The sequence below is a fragment of the Motacilla alba genome, chromosome 17 (genome assembly GCF_015832195.1).
Source record: "Motacilla alba alba isolate MOTALB_02 chromosome 17, Motacilla_alba_V1.0_pri, whole genome shotgun sequence".
Taxonomy (NCBI): Eukaryota; Metazoa; Chordata; class Aves; order Passeriformes; family Motacillidae; genus Motacilla; species Motacilla alba.
In genome coordinates, this window is record NC_052032.1 from 4,141,682 (window position 1) to 4,159,884 (window position 18,203).

General features: G+C 43.3%; 1 long non-coding RNA gene across 1 annotated transcript in view; it reads left to right on the forward strand.

Annotated features, from left to right (window-relative positions):
• The first annotated feature begins 200 nt into the window (after positions 1 to 200).
• The window catches only part of LOC119709172, a 31,677-nt gene continuing 13,674 nt past the window's right edge, over positions 201 to 18,203 (forward strand). The window contains exon 1 of the long non-coding RNA XR_005259292.1: positions 201 to 6,311. This is a non-coding gene — a long non-coding RNA (uncharacterized LOC119709172). The remainder of the gene's footprint in view (positions 6,312 to 18,203) is intronic.

Here is an 18,203-nt window from a genome sequence, read left to right on the forward strand (position 1 = left end):
GAAGGGATGGATGGATGAAGGGATGGATGGATGATGGATGGATGGATGGATGATGGATGGATGGATGATGGATGGATGGATGATGGATGAAGGGATGGATGGATGGATGGATGAAGGGATGGATGGATGGATGAAGGGAGGGAGGGATGGATGGATGGATGGATGGGATGGATGATGGATGGATTAATAGGAATGGATGGAGGGATGATGGATGGGATGGATGGACAGATGGATGGAAATCTTGGTTCTGCAATTCTGTGTAAAGAAAGTTCATATACCTGATGCCACCATAATGTGAAATCTCATCAGGAGTTTGGTTAAGTGTTGTGGGGTGTAGTGTGAGCCATACCTGGAAAAACACTCCAGAAGGGATAAAGACTTAGCAGAGTCTAGAAGTTCCATGTTTCCATATCCCCCATCCAATGCTTTTTTATTTTCCTTTTTTCCCCCAAAGCTCCAATATACACATAGAGATATTTTCTTGCTTCCATCCCCATTTTCAGGCCTCAACCAAGAACGAAAAGTGCTCAAAATACTTCTGAGGGCTGTCTGCATAGCCAACTGTCCAGTTTCACAGGCTTTAATGGCTTTGAGTGGAACTCACACATGCCTCTCTGTCTGCCCTGCTCCAACCCAGACACAGCTAATGACAGTGACAAAAGCCACGCTAAGGGGCCAAAACAAACCCTTTGATATACAGGAGGCTGAAAGGGATAATCATTTTTACTGTTTAAATTACCTTTCTTTTTAAACATTTTCAAGATATTTTGTTCTTAGTATAACTACTTTTTAATGATAGAAAAAAAAAGACATCAGAAGTGTGACACAGACAGCTTTGGGGCTGATTTGAATAGCTTTTCACTGACGTATGTCTTCACATGAAAATCCCAGATGGTCACTTGCTCAGTTCACCAAATTTGCAATATTCAGCAAGATATGTAAAAAAAGCCTTCTCCCTAAAACTTCATCATTTTTAGCTCTCTCTAGACTGATTTTTTTCAGCTGTTCAGACACTTTGTCCCCACAGCCAAATGCAGAGCCCCTCTGTGAGAATTGGTTTATTACCTCACTTCCTTGTCTGACTTATAATTCTCAAAAAATACACAGAAAAAAACCCCAAAAGAGCCAATTAACAGGAGAACCTGAGAAACAAAGGGGGATGATTCTCCTGTCCCAAACCTGTCCTACATTCCCTGTGTCCTGCAGTGGGGTCTGCCCATGTGGGCAGACAAGTGGGAGCTGCCTCTGAAAGCCTCAGTCTCTGTGTTTATTTAGGCAAAGCTTCAGCTGGCTGATGGGGATCAGCGTAAAATGAATGATTCCACACAGCAGCACAGACATGTCCCCCTGCTTCCTGGGTTTCTTTCTTTTCTGCAAGCAGAAAGAAATCCCCAAACTCTGCCTGGCTGCTGCTGCTTTCAGAGGACGGGTTGTTGCTCTGCTGAGCTCAACTCTGGTATTCTCAAACTCCAGAGAAAAACTATAATTAAATTAACCTGGAAAGGCCTTCTGATTCCAACATGTGGGTAAGTTTTCTGAAAAGAGAGTGTTATAAAAGGACTTACTTTCTGTGTTCCTGCTGCAAGATTTAAACCCTCTCTCCTGGTGGGATTCTGCTGTGTCCCAAAATTTAGACTAATGTTCATGACATATTCACTAGCTCTGTGCTGCATTATCATTGCCTTGCTAGGCTGTGCAGGAGTGCAAATACAGGAATTCAAAACCTTCCTCCTCATTTTCTTTATTCCCACTTTCAGCCACTCTGATTCTTTTCCAGCTTCGCTCTCTGCTCCTTTCTGGTTTGTATTTGGTTGCAAAGATGGGAGAGCAGTGGGTGGGTGCCTGTCACAGAGTCAGAAAGCACCGGGGGTAGGGACAGGTCCCTTTGGAGCCCCAGTGCAGTGGGGTTGTTCCCCTGGCAGGTTGTCCCTGTGGGCTGCAGCACAGCAGCCTCCAAAATCCACATCCTGGGAGCCAGGAGGGTGGCCAGGATGTCTGCAGAGGCATCTCTGTGCCCTCATCATTGTCAAACCTGCATTTCATGGGAATAAATTGTCCAGGCCAAACCCTACAGTTAATGGTTAAATCGGGGAGGGAGAAACCTGCCAGCACCAAGACAGAGATGTAGGGAAACCAGTGGGCCACAGGAACAAATTCAGGCAAGCTTACAATGGGGAAATAACCAGAAAGGCAGAATTTTCCTAAGCTTTTAAGAGAATTTATCCAGCATATTTAGAACCATAGAAAAGTTTGGGTTGGAAGGGACAGTTAAAGATCATCCAATTCTACCCCTGTGTTTAGGACTGCCCTCGGCAAGGCAGGACAGTGGCAGTGCAATGGCTTCTTAGGGGCTGTGCTTGCAACTTTTCCCATTGAAATACTCTGCTTTTAAGTGCTTTTAATTATCTGGACTCTGGTGTGTCGTGCTGAACAGCTGCTGCAAGCTGGATTCTGCATGAACAGTTTCAGATAAAGTGAAGCATAGTTCTGTTCCCCCCCACCTCCACCTTGGAGATCATGCTCATCTCCTACCCATTAAAAGGAAAAAAATCTCTGGTAAAAATAGTGTGAGATGATGTCATTGAAAATTATCATAATGCATCTGGAAAGAAAAACCATTGGGGATACCTGGGTGATCTTAAATCTGACTTTTTATTATTTTTTTTTTAAATCCCTGATTTATTAATTTTAACCTGCTTCTAGCAGGAAAGAGGACGTGATTTGTATTTGCAGAGGTCTGGCTCTAACCTGAATAGTGTGGGAGAGGAGGGTGTGGCTTTGTGTGATCATTCCTTTTCCCCTTCCCTGTGCAAGTTCCTCACAGGTCAGAGCAGTGTCAGGGGTTCGGCGTGCCCTCCTCAAGATGGAAAGTAGAAGCAAAAAGATCACCAGAAGCTTCAGGCTCTGTGCCATCCCCTTAATCCTCCCCAGACTGAATGGAAGGACCGGCAGAAATGAGGACAGGATGTCCAGGCAATTTATATCCATCTTTTCCCTGATAACATCTCTGCTTCCTCAGGAAGGCCCATTTCTGTGCTAAGAAATAGCCTAAGCTGGTGGCTGTGCAGCATCTTTTCCTCCTGACGAGCTGAGGCCATTCCAAATGAGGATAATAAACGATATAAGGAACAATATAAGCGCTGCTATAAATAAGAATGCTGCAATTCCACTGATGACTTATGGTGGCATTATAAATGATCGGAGCAAAGTCAGGAGGTCTCCTCACACCACCAGAGCCTCATGGTAGAATTATAGATCTAATTTAAGTGCATTTTGGGGGTAAATTATTTATTAAAGTGTAAAGCTTATGGAGACAAATGTTCAAGTAGTCAGACTCCTGGACTAGGTGAGCATTCCTGGTCCTAATAATTACAGGTAGAATTTGCTCCTGGGCAAAAGGACTAGATTAAGATTTTAGCAACATTTTAGGTGTCCAAAAGCCCTGCAGAACACTTCTTGGCACAGGCTGCAGTCTCTAAACTTACAATGAAATGGGCTCCTTGTACAGATGATCAATCCAGAGCACCTACTGCTCATAAATCCATTTTAATCATTAAACTGGAGCTAGGAGATGAGAGCAAGAAGAAACTTCTCTCAGGCTCATGAAAAATCACAGGTTGTTGTCTTACAACTTTTGTTCTAAGTTTTCCTGAATTTCAGCCCTGAAAAGGATTCCCATTGCTGGTGTTTTCTTTTATATTTCACTCTAATTTCAGTAAAGATTTGTTACTGGTGATAAACCAGGGAAGTGCTTGTAGCAAATTCACCGTGGTGAAATTTCCTCACATAAGGGGCTGTGAAATACTGGAAGGGGCTGTTCCAGGGTGGTAGTGGAGTCCCCATCCCTGGGGGTGGCACTCAGTACTCTGGGCTGGGTGACAAGGTGGGGATCAGTCACAGGCTGGACTAGATGGTCTTGGAGGTCTTTCCCAACCTTAATGACTCCTGATGGAATTCCCTCTGCCACACACTCCTTGAGGGAAATCAGGCAACTCAATAGAGCCTCTCAAAAAAAGAAAAAAAAGAAAAAGAAAAAAATAGCCACCTTGAAATGTCTAATTTTGTATTTAAATACAGATTGCAAGGACGTCTCCACACCAGGCTGGCTGATCTCCCTGTGCCCAGAGCCTGCAGGTCCCACAAGGCCGAGGCATTCCCAAGTCTAACATGAAGTCTGCTTTTGGCAGGGGAAGTAGAGGAAGACTCAGCCTATAAATCCCCCCAAAGACTGAATTTTCTGGAGGCTTCTGCACCACAAAATCAGCCTGTGGAGCAGGAGGCTCAACACTCTCGCACCACTGGGCTGCATCAAGGATAAACACACTAAGGCAAGGCATTAAGATCCTGTGGTAATTAGGAGCCATATAAGTAACTTAGATATAGAATGAAGCTACTAATAATGCATGAATGCAAAGCCTTAAGAAGTTTGCCTCATATAAAGCACCCAGCTATTCGCTGGCTTAGCTCAATTCTCTGAAGCTGCAAATTCAGGCTGAAGATCTTAGGAGAGTGTGCTCGTTCTGGGAGGTTTTGGGTTTTTTTTTTTTCCTTGTCATACTTAAAATATTGCTGAGCCCAACTTTTTGTTATAGGCAAGGTTTCTCCCATAACTCCCAGCCAGACTAGAAAAAGTAGAAAGGCAGGGCAAAAAAAAAAAAAAAAAAAAATTAAAGAAAAAAAAAGCACATAAAATTAGGCAGAGGGCTTGGGGGAAGATTCAGATTAAGGGAGTGTATCTAATGGTCAAGCCAGGGAGATGGAATCAGTATTCCTGCCACTAATTCACTGTGTAACCTTGTGCTGTCACTAAGCTTTTTTGTGCTCTATTTTCCTCGTCAGTAAAATGAGTATTATAATAGTTACCTTCCTGATAAGGGTTTCAGTTAATCAATTTCTAAAGCCCTTAAGTACAGAGAGACACAAGATATCATATCAACAAAGTCCAGCATTTATCTGTGCCTGGATATTCCCTGAACTGCACCAGCTGCAAAGGAATAGAACCTGAGCTGTATAAACCTGAAAAATTCACATTGACTTTGATGAACAAATGCTATTTCTTGCAAATGCTACCTGTGTTTTTTTGGTCACAGGCAGGATTTGCTGCTTTAAAAATGTGTTTTAAAAGCCAATTAAAAATGTTTCAGGTGGGTGGGAAGAATTAAACTCCCCCATGGCTGAATTGCTTGCACAGTTTACCTGTGCTGCTCCTTACAGTAACCTGAGTCAGTCTTTGTGCTGCTGCTGGTAGCAGGAGACAGGGGGAAAAGTGCTACAGTAGGTTTTGCTCAGAATTCTGAATTTTTGCCAAGGAAAGAGGAGGAGGAAATAATGAACATTTGACGGGTATTTTTCAAACAAAGGAATACTAAATTATGGTCTGGGAAGGAAGATCTTTTCTTCTAAGAGCTGACTAAGGAGCTTAGCAAAACTGAAGGGTGAAAGAGAGGAGGGATTGTTATATATAAGTAGATCAGGGTGTAGCAGCAGGGAAGGAAAAGAACCATTAAATCAAAAGCACAATGCTGAAAGAACAAATGGGTATAATAAACAGGCCTTTAATAAATTCAGGTATTAATTAGAAGAATGCATTTAAACATCAGAAGAGCTGGATTATAGCCAGCAGGCATGGGCAGGTAAGGAGCCCACTCAGCCATAAGCTGGGCAGGGGAGTGGACCTGAATCCAACTCCATCCCTGTCTGATTCTCAAGCAAATAAATTGATTTAAGTACTTCACAGTTTTTCCTTCAGTTTGCTGCATTTCCAGGAAATGTAGAAGATATTCTCCTTTCTTCAAAGTACCTTCCTGCACATATCACAGCAGATTTTAAATAGAGTAGGTAGCTACATCACCCCTGTGTCATACATACCTTCCTCCTGTCCCACTCTTTGCTCCACAATCAGGGTTTGCTGCCTTCTCTCACTTCTGTTACTGTCCAATCTTTATTTCCTCCTCTTCCTTCACCTTGCAGCCCAAACCCTTTCAGCCCTGTCCTTCATTAAGTAAAGACAAACAGCTGCAGTTGATGCTTTCAAGCTTCAGCTCATGTGCAGCAGCTTGAACTGAAAACGTGTTTGTCTCCCTCCTTGCCCTGCTCACTTTGGGCTGCCTTGGCTTTCAGTGCACCAGCTCTCAACCTGCCTGAGTCCCAACAGCTCGACACTTGAATAATTGAAGTGATTTACATTCCCCAAAGTGCATCCAAACAGGTTTATTATGAGTCTTTGTGACTTGTTCTTTTAAAGCACTTCTCTGACGTCTGTTCTTCATTGGAGTTCACCACCCAAGTCAGGTCACAGTGGTAATGGCAAGGTAAGTGCTGTTTCTTGAAGTTTATTATGGGAGCTACCATCCAGGTTGGCTTAAATGATGGGTCTTTGTGTTCTTTGAGGCTGCAGAATGTGCAGGTATGATAAAAACAAAACACACTGAAAAAATAATTCATTTCTCCATGTGGAATTTCTGTCTCTGTACCAAGAAATTTCACATGCTCCTTCATGAGCTTTTAGCCTCTTTTAGGGTGAAGTATTGCTATGTATTTGTTTGTTTTTTTATTCTCTGCCAGTTTGTCATATGCCAGCACATCCCTTGGGATACACAAATCATCCTTGGGCCACTCTGGTCTGGCAGAAGAGGGTGTCCCTTTCTCTAGGCCAGCAGCTCCCCACTTGGCAAAGCTTCTCCTACTCTGTGTTAGTTTATTTTTATTCCCCCATCTCTCCTCTGCTCTCCTCCACACCAAGATGGGGCCTCCTGCAGCTGCTGCCCAATTCCAACAAACAAGTTTTGCTCTGCTGCTGGAAAATCTTCTCTTTCCATTTCCTGACCTGAGTCCAGAAGGTATCAAGTCCTCCCTCTGGATGTGCTTTAGGGGCTGTAGTATCCCTGAGGGGGACAAGGAAAACATTTTTATAGCTGCTGTGGAACTGAGAAAGTCTTTATCCAAGGCCATGTGGAAGTTGGTAGCAGAGTTTGTACAGAACCAGCACTCCAGACTCTGCCCTGTGGGTCAGTCCTAAGTTTGTCCTTCCTTTTGAATTTGTACAGATCCCTCAGTTTACTTTGTCACAGCTCAGTACTGTGTAGCCAAAATCCCTCTCTGTGCTTTCTTCCATCCCTTTCTTCACCATTTCCCTGCCTCACTGCACTGCTGGTCTCTCAGCTTCCCCTGCCCTGCTTTGTCCATCACTCTGAAACTCCTCTCCCTGTCAGAGGAGTCTGTCTGCTCACATTTGAACACACACCACTCATGTTAAGCAGCAAATCAATCCTGCATTCCCTGTCCTAACGTGGCATGTGGGAATCTCTCTGGAGCCCACAGTGAGGGTTACAGCTTCCTCCTTGACCTGTGCATTCCCTCCTGCTGTGGGGACTGAGCACTGGTCCCTCATCCACTAAAAGAAGATTTCAGCCTCATTTTTCACTGGCAGTGACCAGAATGACCAATCTGCTGCCTGCTGAGGAGCAAAAGGTCAGGCCAAGTCCACTTTGTGGCTACTTGTTTTTCTCCACAGTGACCAATTTCAGGCAGTAATAGAAGCATCAATAATGTCTCTGTCTTCCCTGACTGCTTCGTTTCTTCTTTTTCTTTTTCCCTATTGATTGAAATATTGCAGCCTCCATTTGTTAGCTGGGCCCCTGTGAGGCAGGCTGAGGCACTCCACACGGCCTGTGGCTTCCTCAGGAGCAGGATGTGAGGAGCTGAACTAATTTGGGGTTGTGGAAATGGTGGCCACAGAACACAACTTGTGATCTCCTTGGCTTAGGCTCTTCTGTGGCTGAGCTGTTGGTGCTCTGGGGAGTCACCTGGCAGCTGGAATTGCTCTCTTGTGTTTGCATGCTGACAAGTACCAAGGAAAGGCTCCCTCAGAGCAGAGGGAAAACCCTCTCCAAGGGCTGATCACTGCAGTTCCTGCTGCCAGAGCTGCAGGTGAAGCTGAGAGCAAGAAGGAACCTTAAGGATGGGAGCTGTGTGGCACATGTGTCCCCAGAGCCACCCCAGCTGTGTCCCTGCTCAGCTCCATATGGAGCATGATCCATCCAGTAGGAATTCTGTGGAAACCAAGTCTTCCTTCCATCTCAGTGGGGAAAAAAAAAAAAAAAAAACAAAAACCAAAGCCAACAACCCCAAAAATCCCAAACCACCAGAGAGCTTAATCAGAGGCCATGCTTCTACCCTGAGGCTGGGTCAGGCCTACCAAGATCCCTCAGCCCAGAGCTTTATTGAATTTCACAGCTCCCTTTTCTCAGGATGAGTTAAAATTCAGCTGTACTGCTGCACCCCCAGCCTGGGACTCGTTTTTGAGCTGTCACCCCTGAACATTTCTCCTTGCTCAGGCTCAAGGATAGGGAAGATGATACACTCATTTTGGATTCTACCAGGCAGATCCTGTGTTGTGCATAGTCAGACCCTATTTCTTGCTATTTTCCTGTAATGCTACTTCCAATTTTTAATTGGAAATTAGAATTAAATCCAATTTCTAATTCCAATTTCTCATTCTCCACCTTGTAACTGCCCCCACAGCCTGTCTCATCTCACCACAGACCCCAATGGCATCTAATTGTCATTGGGATTGTGTTTGGGGGTGTAAGACATTTCCTGCTCCTGTACTGACCTGCTGCTCTGCAGACTCTGTATCCCATCAGAATCCTCCTCTGGAATACAGCTCCTTGCTGTATTCAATCCTGATTGCTGCTGACAGCCGAAAACTTGATGGAATTTGGTGGTTTTAAACAAATCTGTTCCTGTGAGCACAGGCTTTTGACTGCAAGGGCTTTGTAGTTTAAAATTGCTGAAGTTAATTGATATTCAGGAGTGATTATTCAGTGGTAATGCATTCATAAACAATGTCAGTGCTTGTTTGAAAAATTAAAACATTAATTTAAATTAAACTGTAAACAAGGGAAAGATGTTGTGTGCATAAGGATTGAGAAGGCCCTGCAGAACATTTGATTGCAGTGATATTGTACCTAAATCCATATGGGACACATGTATTTTTAAATCTGGAGGCTCAAAACCATTTCAGGCCCTATTTTCCACCTCTTCTCAAAGTCCTTCTTCTTTACTAAGAGGAGATGATATTCAGTGGTCACTGAATCTTCAGAAACCTCTGTCAACAATCTTCTCCATTAAACACCTTGTCTGACTGGGACATGTGACCACCCAAGCTGGGATGTGATGGCAGTCCCACCCCATGAAGTTCTTGCTGCAATTAAAATCAACCCATTTGGGGCTGAAAAAAAAATTACAACTGCCTGTTTTCATGATCTTGCTTTTCCAACAGGAAAGGTTTCTTGGGTAGAGTGTGGCATTTGCTGAGACATTTCCCTGTCCTAATAAATCCCTGCTTTATAGATAGATGAGACAGGTTATAAGCCTGGGTCAATAAGGGAGGCTACAGAAGTACACAGAGCAGTGAGTTAAATCTTGGGTGACCTGGGTTCAGGATTCTGCTCTGCTACAGATCTCTCTAATCTTGAATAAGTCACCTCTTCTCTCCTGGTTTTTTTCCTGTAGCTTGGGTCTGTCAACACTATCTTGCATCATGGGATTTTCAGAGTATAACAAATACTCCAAAAGTGTGGAGGCAGTCAATGCAGGGGTAACGAGGGTCATCTAAATACCATACTTAGATAAGTAAGGATGATTATTTTCCATCTCCTTTATCCCTGCATGATAAAAATGTTCCAAGAAATCATTATATACACCACATGAGCGAGAAGCAGCAGGAGAGTAATTCCCTGTCCTCAGCTATTTTCTATGTGTGGATGAGGTATATTTTCAGAGGGGAGGGGTGGTTATTTTATCCCTGAGCCTTTTTTTGACACATTGGTAAACAGGTTACATTTTGCACAAGTTTGTTCATCATGCCACCCCAGTAATATTAGCAAGTAAAATATATAAAGTTATTTGTGGTGAGTGAGAATGAAATCTCCTCTCAGGGATTACTGGCAATAGAAGAGGCAGAATGACTTTAATCCTGTCCAGCACTGAGAATTCCCAGTAGTTTCAATGTTCAAAGCTTTTGTTTTCTAGAAGTTTACCTTGGGTTCCCTGTGGATCACAGCAAACTTGATTTGGTGGAATCTGATCCCTGACATTTCCTCTAACACAGTCTCTCTATCAGATAGGAATCTCATTTTTTTCCTTATGAGTGCAAGGCAAGGAAATTGTTCCTTAAAATAAACAAGAAAACTTGAAATGTCTAAATCAGCTTTCTTTCTATGGCAAAACATATTAATTATTTATTTGTAGAAAAAATATAAGAAGCAGAACTCCTAGGCTCTATCTTTAGCAGCAAATGACCAATTTTACATTGTGTCCTTTCATGCCTCAGTTTCCCAATGTTCAGAAAAACCATAATTAATTTTTAAGGCAAGATATCCCCTATCTATGCAATTCTATATTCCATTATGCTTGGTATAACCATTAAATTATTTTTTTAAAGCAAATGATTTAAAACTGATAGTAAGAAATACTTTTCCTACACAGCACATAATTAACACGTGGCACTCAATGCCACAGACGTTATTGAAGGCGAGAGCCTTGGAGGATTCACAAAAGGATTAGAGATTCATATGAATAATGGGAAATTCTATTAGAGAAAATAAAAAATGCATGAAGGATGGAGGACGTCATGCTTTGGGGTTATAAAGCAGCTGTTAATTGAGGACAGAGACGTGCTGGGTGCACAGGACATCCTGGGATGGTTTTTCACAGGGTTTCTTGGGCAGGACAGCAAAGCTGGGCTGCTGCAGGGGGTGCTGGGCTGCCTGAAGCTCTGCCCTCTCCCAGTGAGGCAGCTCCTGTCTAAAGGTAGCAATAAAATAAAACCCAGAGCCAGCTCTGGATGAGCCATCATGGCCTGGTACCCATGGCACAGAGGAACTGGGATTCTTGGCATTGCTTCCAGCTGATCCTGACTTTCCAGCTGTGCAGGGAGGTTTTGGGGCACCATAACCTCCCAGTGCAGGATGATGCCCCAGGCACCTTTCCTGGACAAGTTCCAGCACACTCTCCCACCTTCCCCCTGTGTAACCCCACAAAGCCCCCACAGGTGAATCACACCTGGCTGCTCAGCTGGTTTGAAGCCATTCTTGTCCAATCTCCACCTGTCGTTGCCAGGCATCCCCAAAGGGTAATAATTAGCACAGACTCCATGATTCCAGAAGGCTGATCCATCACTTTATTACACCATACTTATTAAGAACCCACCACCCTTCCGGACAGTCTGATACAGGTGGACACAATTGGTCCTTGAATCCAAACACCATCACCATTGGCCAGTTAAGGAACCACTCTTTGGTGAACAAATCTCCATAACACATTCCACCTGTTCACAGCACCAGGTGCAGCAAGTGAAGAATTGTTTCTCGTTCTTTTCTCTGATCTTCTCACAGCCTTCCCCAGGACAATGCCTGGGAAAGTTGTGCTGCTGTCTGTGGCCAGAGGGCTGCTGCCACATCCATCTGCCTCCTGCTCCAGAGCCTTCCACAGGCACCTTTGCAGAAGTCCTGGAGCCATTTAACAAACACCTCAGGTAGCTGACCATGTTTGCAGCTCCTGAGCAAGCAATTACAGTTCATCCAACCAAAGGCTTTCATTTAATCCAGCCTCAATTAGAAGCAAAGGCATTGCCACATCTGCCCACGAGTTCAGAAGTGTCCAGAGTTCCAATTAGATTATTGCTGTATTTCTGCAGCCTTTGATAGACTAAGACTGATTACAAAAAATAAGAAAAAGAGTGACCTTCCTCAGACTTTTCCAGTGGTATTTCCGTTAGTATTTTATAATCACTGTTTAAGGGAGAAATTGCTCTCTGGTTATTAAGGTAAAAATTATCACCTTCTTTGACTAATAAAATCAATAAAGGCTCCTACCCTTTGAAAAGCACAGAAACCTTCTCTCTCTTCATAATTAAACATTTCAACCTAATCTGCAGCAATAATAACCTTCAAAGTTTTGTAAAATTCCTAATAATAATATCTTACAAACCACCTTTCTGCTCAGCAGGTTTCACAAATTGCAGCCCAGACTTGGAAAGCATCTTTATTCATGCCTGGACTGGGATACACATGTCAGGTTTTAAGGAGTTTTCTTGTGGAGTTTCATCATCCATGGTAAACAAATCCCTGTAGGATGTCTGAATGCTGCATTCCTGGCACAAATTAAGGGCTGTTGTTTCTGGGTTTGCTATGGAGCAGCCAGGGGATGGAATTTTTAATTGCTGGTGCCTGTAGCAGGGCATTTGCACTCACTCAGAGACCTCTAAGGGTATCATGGAATGGGTTGGGTCTGAAGGGAGCTCACAGCTCCTCTAGTACCAAACCCTGCCGTGGCCAGGGACATCTTCCACTGGACCAGATTGCTCAGAGCTCCGTCCAGCCTGGCCATGGGCATTTCCAAGGATGGAACAACCTGTGCCAGGGCCTCACCACCCTCACAGCAAAGAATTTTTTGCTGTTATCCCATGTAAACCTGCTCTTTGTCAGTTTGAAGCTGTTCCCCCTTGTCCTGTCTCTCCAGGTGCTGTAAACAACCCCTCTCCATCTTTCTTTAGGTTCTCTTCAGGCACTGGAAGACCACAATCAGGTCACCCCAGAGCCTTCTCCTCTCCAGGCTAAACAGTCCCAACTCCCTTGGCCTTTCCTCACAGCAGAGCTGCTTTATCCCTCTGATAAACTTTGTGTCCTCCTCTGGACTCTCTCCAACATATCCATGTCCTTCCTGTGCTGGGGACCCCAGAAAGGACCAGACTGTTGCAGATATTGACAATTTATAGCTAACTTATTTTAAAAACATTTTTTTTTTCCAAAATTTTTACTTTTTTATATGTGTGTTGGAACACAGTGGGCAGAAGCCCTTTTTGATGTCCCTTGTTCCAGCAGGGTTAGCTGTGGATGTTGAGGGTCAGTGAGGATGAGAGCACCAAATATCTCTTCAGCCCAGCTGGAGTGTCAGTGTTCACTTACACAGTGGTAAAGGGGGATCAAAATTCCTAATCTCACATGGAGAGATACTGCTCCTGCCTCTCTAATTTCTCCTGTCCTTTTCTGGAGCTCCATTTATCAGGATTACTTGCTCCTCAGACAAGTTATCTCTGTCAGGCTTGAATGGCTGCTCTCCCAGGCACCGAGAGACATCCCAGCTAATTAACTATCATCCTACATTTGATGATGACAAGCATCCACTGAGAACCTTCCATCCCAGTGGATCTCCTGGAGCTCCACATATTAAACAAACCTGGCTGTGCCAAGCCCAGGGATTTCCTCCTCACAAATGAGTGGCAAGAAGTTTGGAGCCGAGTTTAGGGGCAGGCAGAGGAGCTGTGCTCCAGTTCATGGCAAGGGGAAGGAGTGCCCTGATGGAATGATTAACTTGTCTAGGAAAATGATGTCTCTGCAGGGATTTTATTTCACATGGAGCTGCCACCAGGAGCCCTGCAACAGAGCAGGAAATACAGCTTAGGAATCCCCTCTCAGCAGTGCTCATGTCTGGAATACCTGAAGGTAACATATGTGTGTGTGTCAACTTAGAGTTAGGCAATCATAGTTCAAAATTCCCCATTTTGATCTAATCTAACCCTTTCCTAGGAAAAACATTTCTAAACATGGGTGTTTTCTTATGAAAGAATGCCCTTTCAGTGCCTGTCCTTGAAACCTCTTAGGCATTCCCAAGGGATGACTGGGCCAATGCTGGACTCTTTTTATCCATATTTAAGCCATTTCAATGAGTGATCTTAAACAGCCTTCTGTGGCCCTGAGTTGTGTAGTATGGACAAGCCCTCTGACTCCTTTAGGCATCTGGGAAACACCTGTTTTGGGGCAAACCTTATCTCTAGAGTTCAGTTTTGTTTGGGGACGGCTTGGCTCTGACTTTCAACAACGTCCTCAAATCCCGTAACAACCAAAATGCACATCTACATTTAGAAGAAAAATAAAAATCCCCAAGGCCTTTGTACCCCTCCCTTTCTCCCTCTGTGACTGAAGACAATAATTTGTGCACAGTACCAGGAGATAAAAGAGCTGCCTAAACACTGAGTGCTGCTGTGGGCAGGACTCGGTGGGTGTGAATCTGTGCAGCCCCACTGAAGGGGATAAAACTCTGCTGATTTCTACCTGCTTTGGACTCAGGCCCTCTCCTATTTATTACTGTTATCACCTGAACCTGAGTTGCAGCTCTCCCCCATGTTTACTCATCACTGACCTTATCACATCTCCTTTCATTTGCTTCCTAGCTGAACAATTTACATTTCACCTCCTTGGAGCTTTTTTTTTTTCTTGGATGAGACTCCTTTCATCTCTCATCATAATGTTCAATAATGACATTTCCATTTGCTTTCCTTTTCATGAGGCTTCTTTTTGAAAACAGGATCTGACCTCCCTCTTTGTATTCTCCCATCAGCCAAGAATCACATTGAGCATGAATTTAATTGACTTATTACATCTTTACAGAACGTGGGTCCTTTAGGTTTGTGTGTGTTCTGTATGTTTGTTTGTTAATTCCTGGGTCTTTGAGAAGTAGATTATGCAATTTCCAGAGCTTATTTCCCATTACTATTGAATCTTTCAATTGAACTGAATTTCATTGTGAGATGGAAAATAGAATGAACTGAAAATTCAACTGAAAACATGTCAGTATTGTTGATACATGTGCTAGTGCTATTATAGGCTTTATCAGCTTATTTTCTCTTCTGGGGCTGAGTAGGGAGGGGAAACATCAAATAAACAAAAGCAAGCAGAGTTGTTTTTTTCTTTCACTGAAAGAAATGTCTATATTACACTGAATAAAACCTTATTTGCCCTGTTTTGATGAACATGAAACCCACCTGATCCCGTTCTTCAGTCCTCAGTTGGAAAACTGCTCATTTCAGTGAATGTTCAGCATCACTTTTATTTAGCAGCCTCCTGATGTGGAGCAAACTGCCCCCTCACTATTGATCCAGAGGGAATGTCATTGATTATGCCTGCAGAGAATCTGGCCCATGATGATAAAAAGTGACACTGGTGCTGGTGGCACCTTGTGGCTCATGCCAGCAGGGTGCTGCTGTGACACACAACAACACAGGGAAAGGACCAGTGGGTACAAAGCCTATTTTCAATGTTTAGGTTGCATAAACAAATGTTGCTTTGTTGCTGGGGTCATGGGAAGGTGCAATATTTCCTGGGAAGCAGAGTGTGGTGGAGAGCTCAGGGACTGTAGTCCCTCCCTCCTGTGCTGTACCCCCAGAGAATGGGATGTGTAACCGCTGTGCCTTGTTTCTTTTCCTCTGACATTCCAGGAGTTCCTGCGTGCTATTTGCCTTTTTGAGCACTTCTGAGCACTAAACTAGCATTTTATAGAAGTAATTACAATGACTCCAGGATCCCATTCCTGACTGGAAATGTGGAGTTTGGCTTATTTTCCCTGTGTACATTACTTAGCACTTATCAAACACTGAATTTCATTTGTCATCACTGAATCCTTATCTCAGGAGTATTCTGTGATCCTCTACAGTCAGGTTCACATTTGACTATGCTCAGTTATTTCGTGTCTTCCACAAACTCCATCTTCTTTCTGTGAACTCTCTTTCCCAACACAATTATGAATATATTAAATATGTTCATTCCTGGCTTTTTTGGTGATTTAACAAGAAAACTTCTCTCATCCCATGAGCTCAGAGCTGCTTTAAGAGCTTTGAGACGTTACCACGAGACGTTTGTTTTGTTTTTTAATTTCTGAGCTCTGCATTGACTAAATCATCCTTATTGATATATTCCTTAATCACTTGGAAGAGCCTGGAATGATTTGTGAGAGATGACTTCACTCTACAACTGCTGTATTGACTCTTCCCAAAGAATGATGTGCTGCCCATGTGTTCACTAATTCTGTTTGGGTTACTTTCTAATAATTTGTCTTGGTGCAGCAATCAGACCTGGTGATTTGGGTTCCAGAGTTGGGTTTGGTTTTTTTGTTTGTTTGTTTTGGGGTTATTTTTGTTTTGTTTTTCGGTTGTGATGTTTTGTGGGGTTTTTTGTTTGTTTTTTGTTTGTTTGTTTGTTTTTGTGGGGTTTTTTGGGGTTTTTTTTTGGTTTTTTGGTTTTTTTTTAATGCTGGAGTTATATTTGCCAGTTTTCCTTCTGGTGTGGAGATTTCTTTCCACTGAGGTCAGGAGGTGGCTGGCACGACTCTGTGTGATGCCAGCCAAGGAAGGATCAACATGGGCTGGAATCTCTTTATTTCAGGCTTTGAAATCCCCCATTTGTCACAGTCTTTCTCTTCACAACCATTTTTAGGTTTTAGGGGCAACCCTTCCAATCCCTACGTGGGGCTTTATCACTGCACCAGGTGGAAGTTGCATTTATGGAGTCTGAGCACGTTGGGATCATGTGAGGCTTTTTAAGGATAAAATTTTGCCTGGAGTCTGAACAAGCAGTACTTGTACTTGAGGCTTCCTTCTGATGGGAAGAGAAGCAGAGCTGTGAGCAGCAGGAGATACAAGAGTCCTTCAAATCACAATCCTGCTTCAGTCCCTCTTCTTTCTGAATCATTTGTCCAGCAAACTCAAGAACCAAACAAATGTGGATTATCCTCAGTGGAAGAGGATTTTACCTTTAGCTGGTATAAATCAGAACAGCTCCAGGGAAGGTTTTTTTTCCCCTGAGCTAAGGATCTGGCCACTTTCACACTATCCAGTTATATCTGTGGATCAATAAAAAAAAAATGAAATAGTATTTTTTTTTTAAGTGACACAAATCCCACAGCTCTGTCAAAAAGCTTTGTATCGTTCTAGCAATCCCAGCCAGCCTTAAACTTGTGCTGTCCATCTGTCTTTAGGAGAGGTTTGTGTATTTTGGATTGCTGGGTTTGTTTTAAGACTGGTTCCCTCAACAAAATGCCCAGGTGGATCAAGGTGTGGTACAAACCCATGCCTGAGTATGGCCAGTTCAGATGGACACGGTGATTTTCACGTCAGTAAAATCCTCACTTCTGACATTAGTTGAGGAACAATCTCTCTGCACAGCAAAAGGTTAAATCTGGCCCCTTTCTTGTCTGTCTTGTGCTGGTTTGGTGGATAAATTGGGGACTGCTGCCTGCAGAGCTGTCCTGCCCCTTTTCACCAGCATGTATTTCAATTCCAGCATTATATAAGCTTTTATTTTCTTAATATATTAGATAGCCCTTAAATGAGAAGACAGGCCCTGCAAAATTGCTTTTCCCTGCAGGCCAGGATCAGCCTCACCAGTCCTTCCTACCCAGTTCTGCTTCTTTCCCAGCTGCTTTAAAGTCTCATCACTCCTGAGTGGGAAGCCTTAAATATTTCCAGTGACATTTCCTTGGCCTGCAGTGATTTAATATTATTAACCTGGTGTGTTATTAAAGTGACAGGAGGTGTCTCCCCTCTGCAGGTATATTTTCCTGAAAACTCATTTGAATTTTTATTACTTTATTCTAAGGGGCAGCTGGTGAAGCACAGAAGGGGCAGGGAGGGCGCAGGAGGGAAATGCACCTGGTTTGGAGGATGGAGATCTCCTCTGTACATATATTACAGGTTCTGGTATAGCTTATTCCACCAGAGTTTACTTCAGATTTAAGTGTATTTCTTAGCTGGAGCAGTCAAACTAAAGTATTTGCAAGAAAAATGTCTCTTTCCAGAGTCTGCAGCCCATTTCAACAGCATAACCTGGGGGTAAATGGGCTTTTATCTCCTTTGCAAATCCCACAAATTTTATGCTTTACCCATGTCTCAGTCCAACTCTGCTTAAGTTTCATCTTTCAGTTGTTACTGTAGGAAAAATCTAATGTGCAGAGTGAAAAATCTATAAACTTAGGACAGTGGAGAAGTAAAGCCAGATTTTTAGCCAGCACAAATCAGTAGCACTAAAATCATTGGAATGGACCTGAATTAGTTCCCTCTTGCTGCACACAGTCTACAGGGCTTTGTTTGCACAAATATGAGGGGGAACTGATTTCAACCACTCAAAAAAGAAAAAGTATTTCCACAGTGAGATGCCTGTGTAGTGAATGTCCATAATTTTTCAAGAATGTTTTGAAAACTGTCAGTTATAAAGTGTTCTTTTTGGTTCTAGAAGTGAAGAAAAGATGAGATCCTTTCTAGCCACTCATCCAGAAAAGCCAGGTTATTAGATCTCCATCAGCTACTGACACTGTTAGAACTTAATTTTGTCATACTTTTTTCCTGCCCTGTCCAATCTGTCATGGAT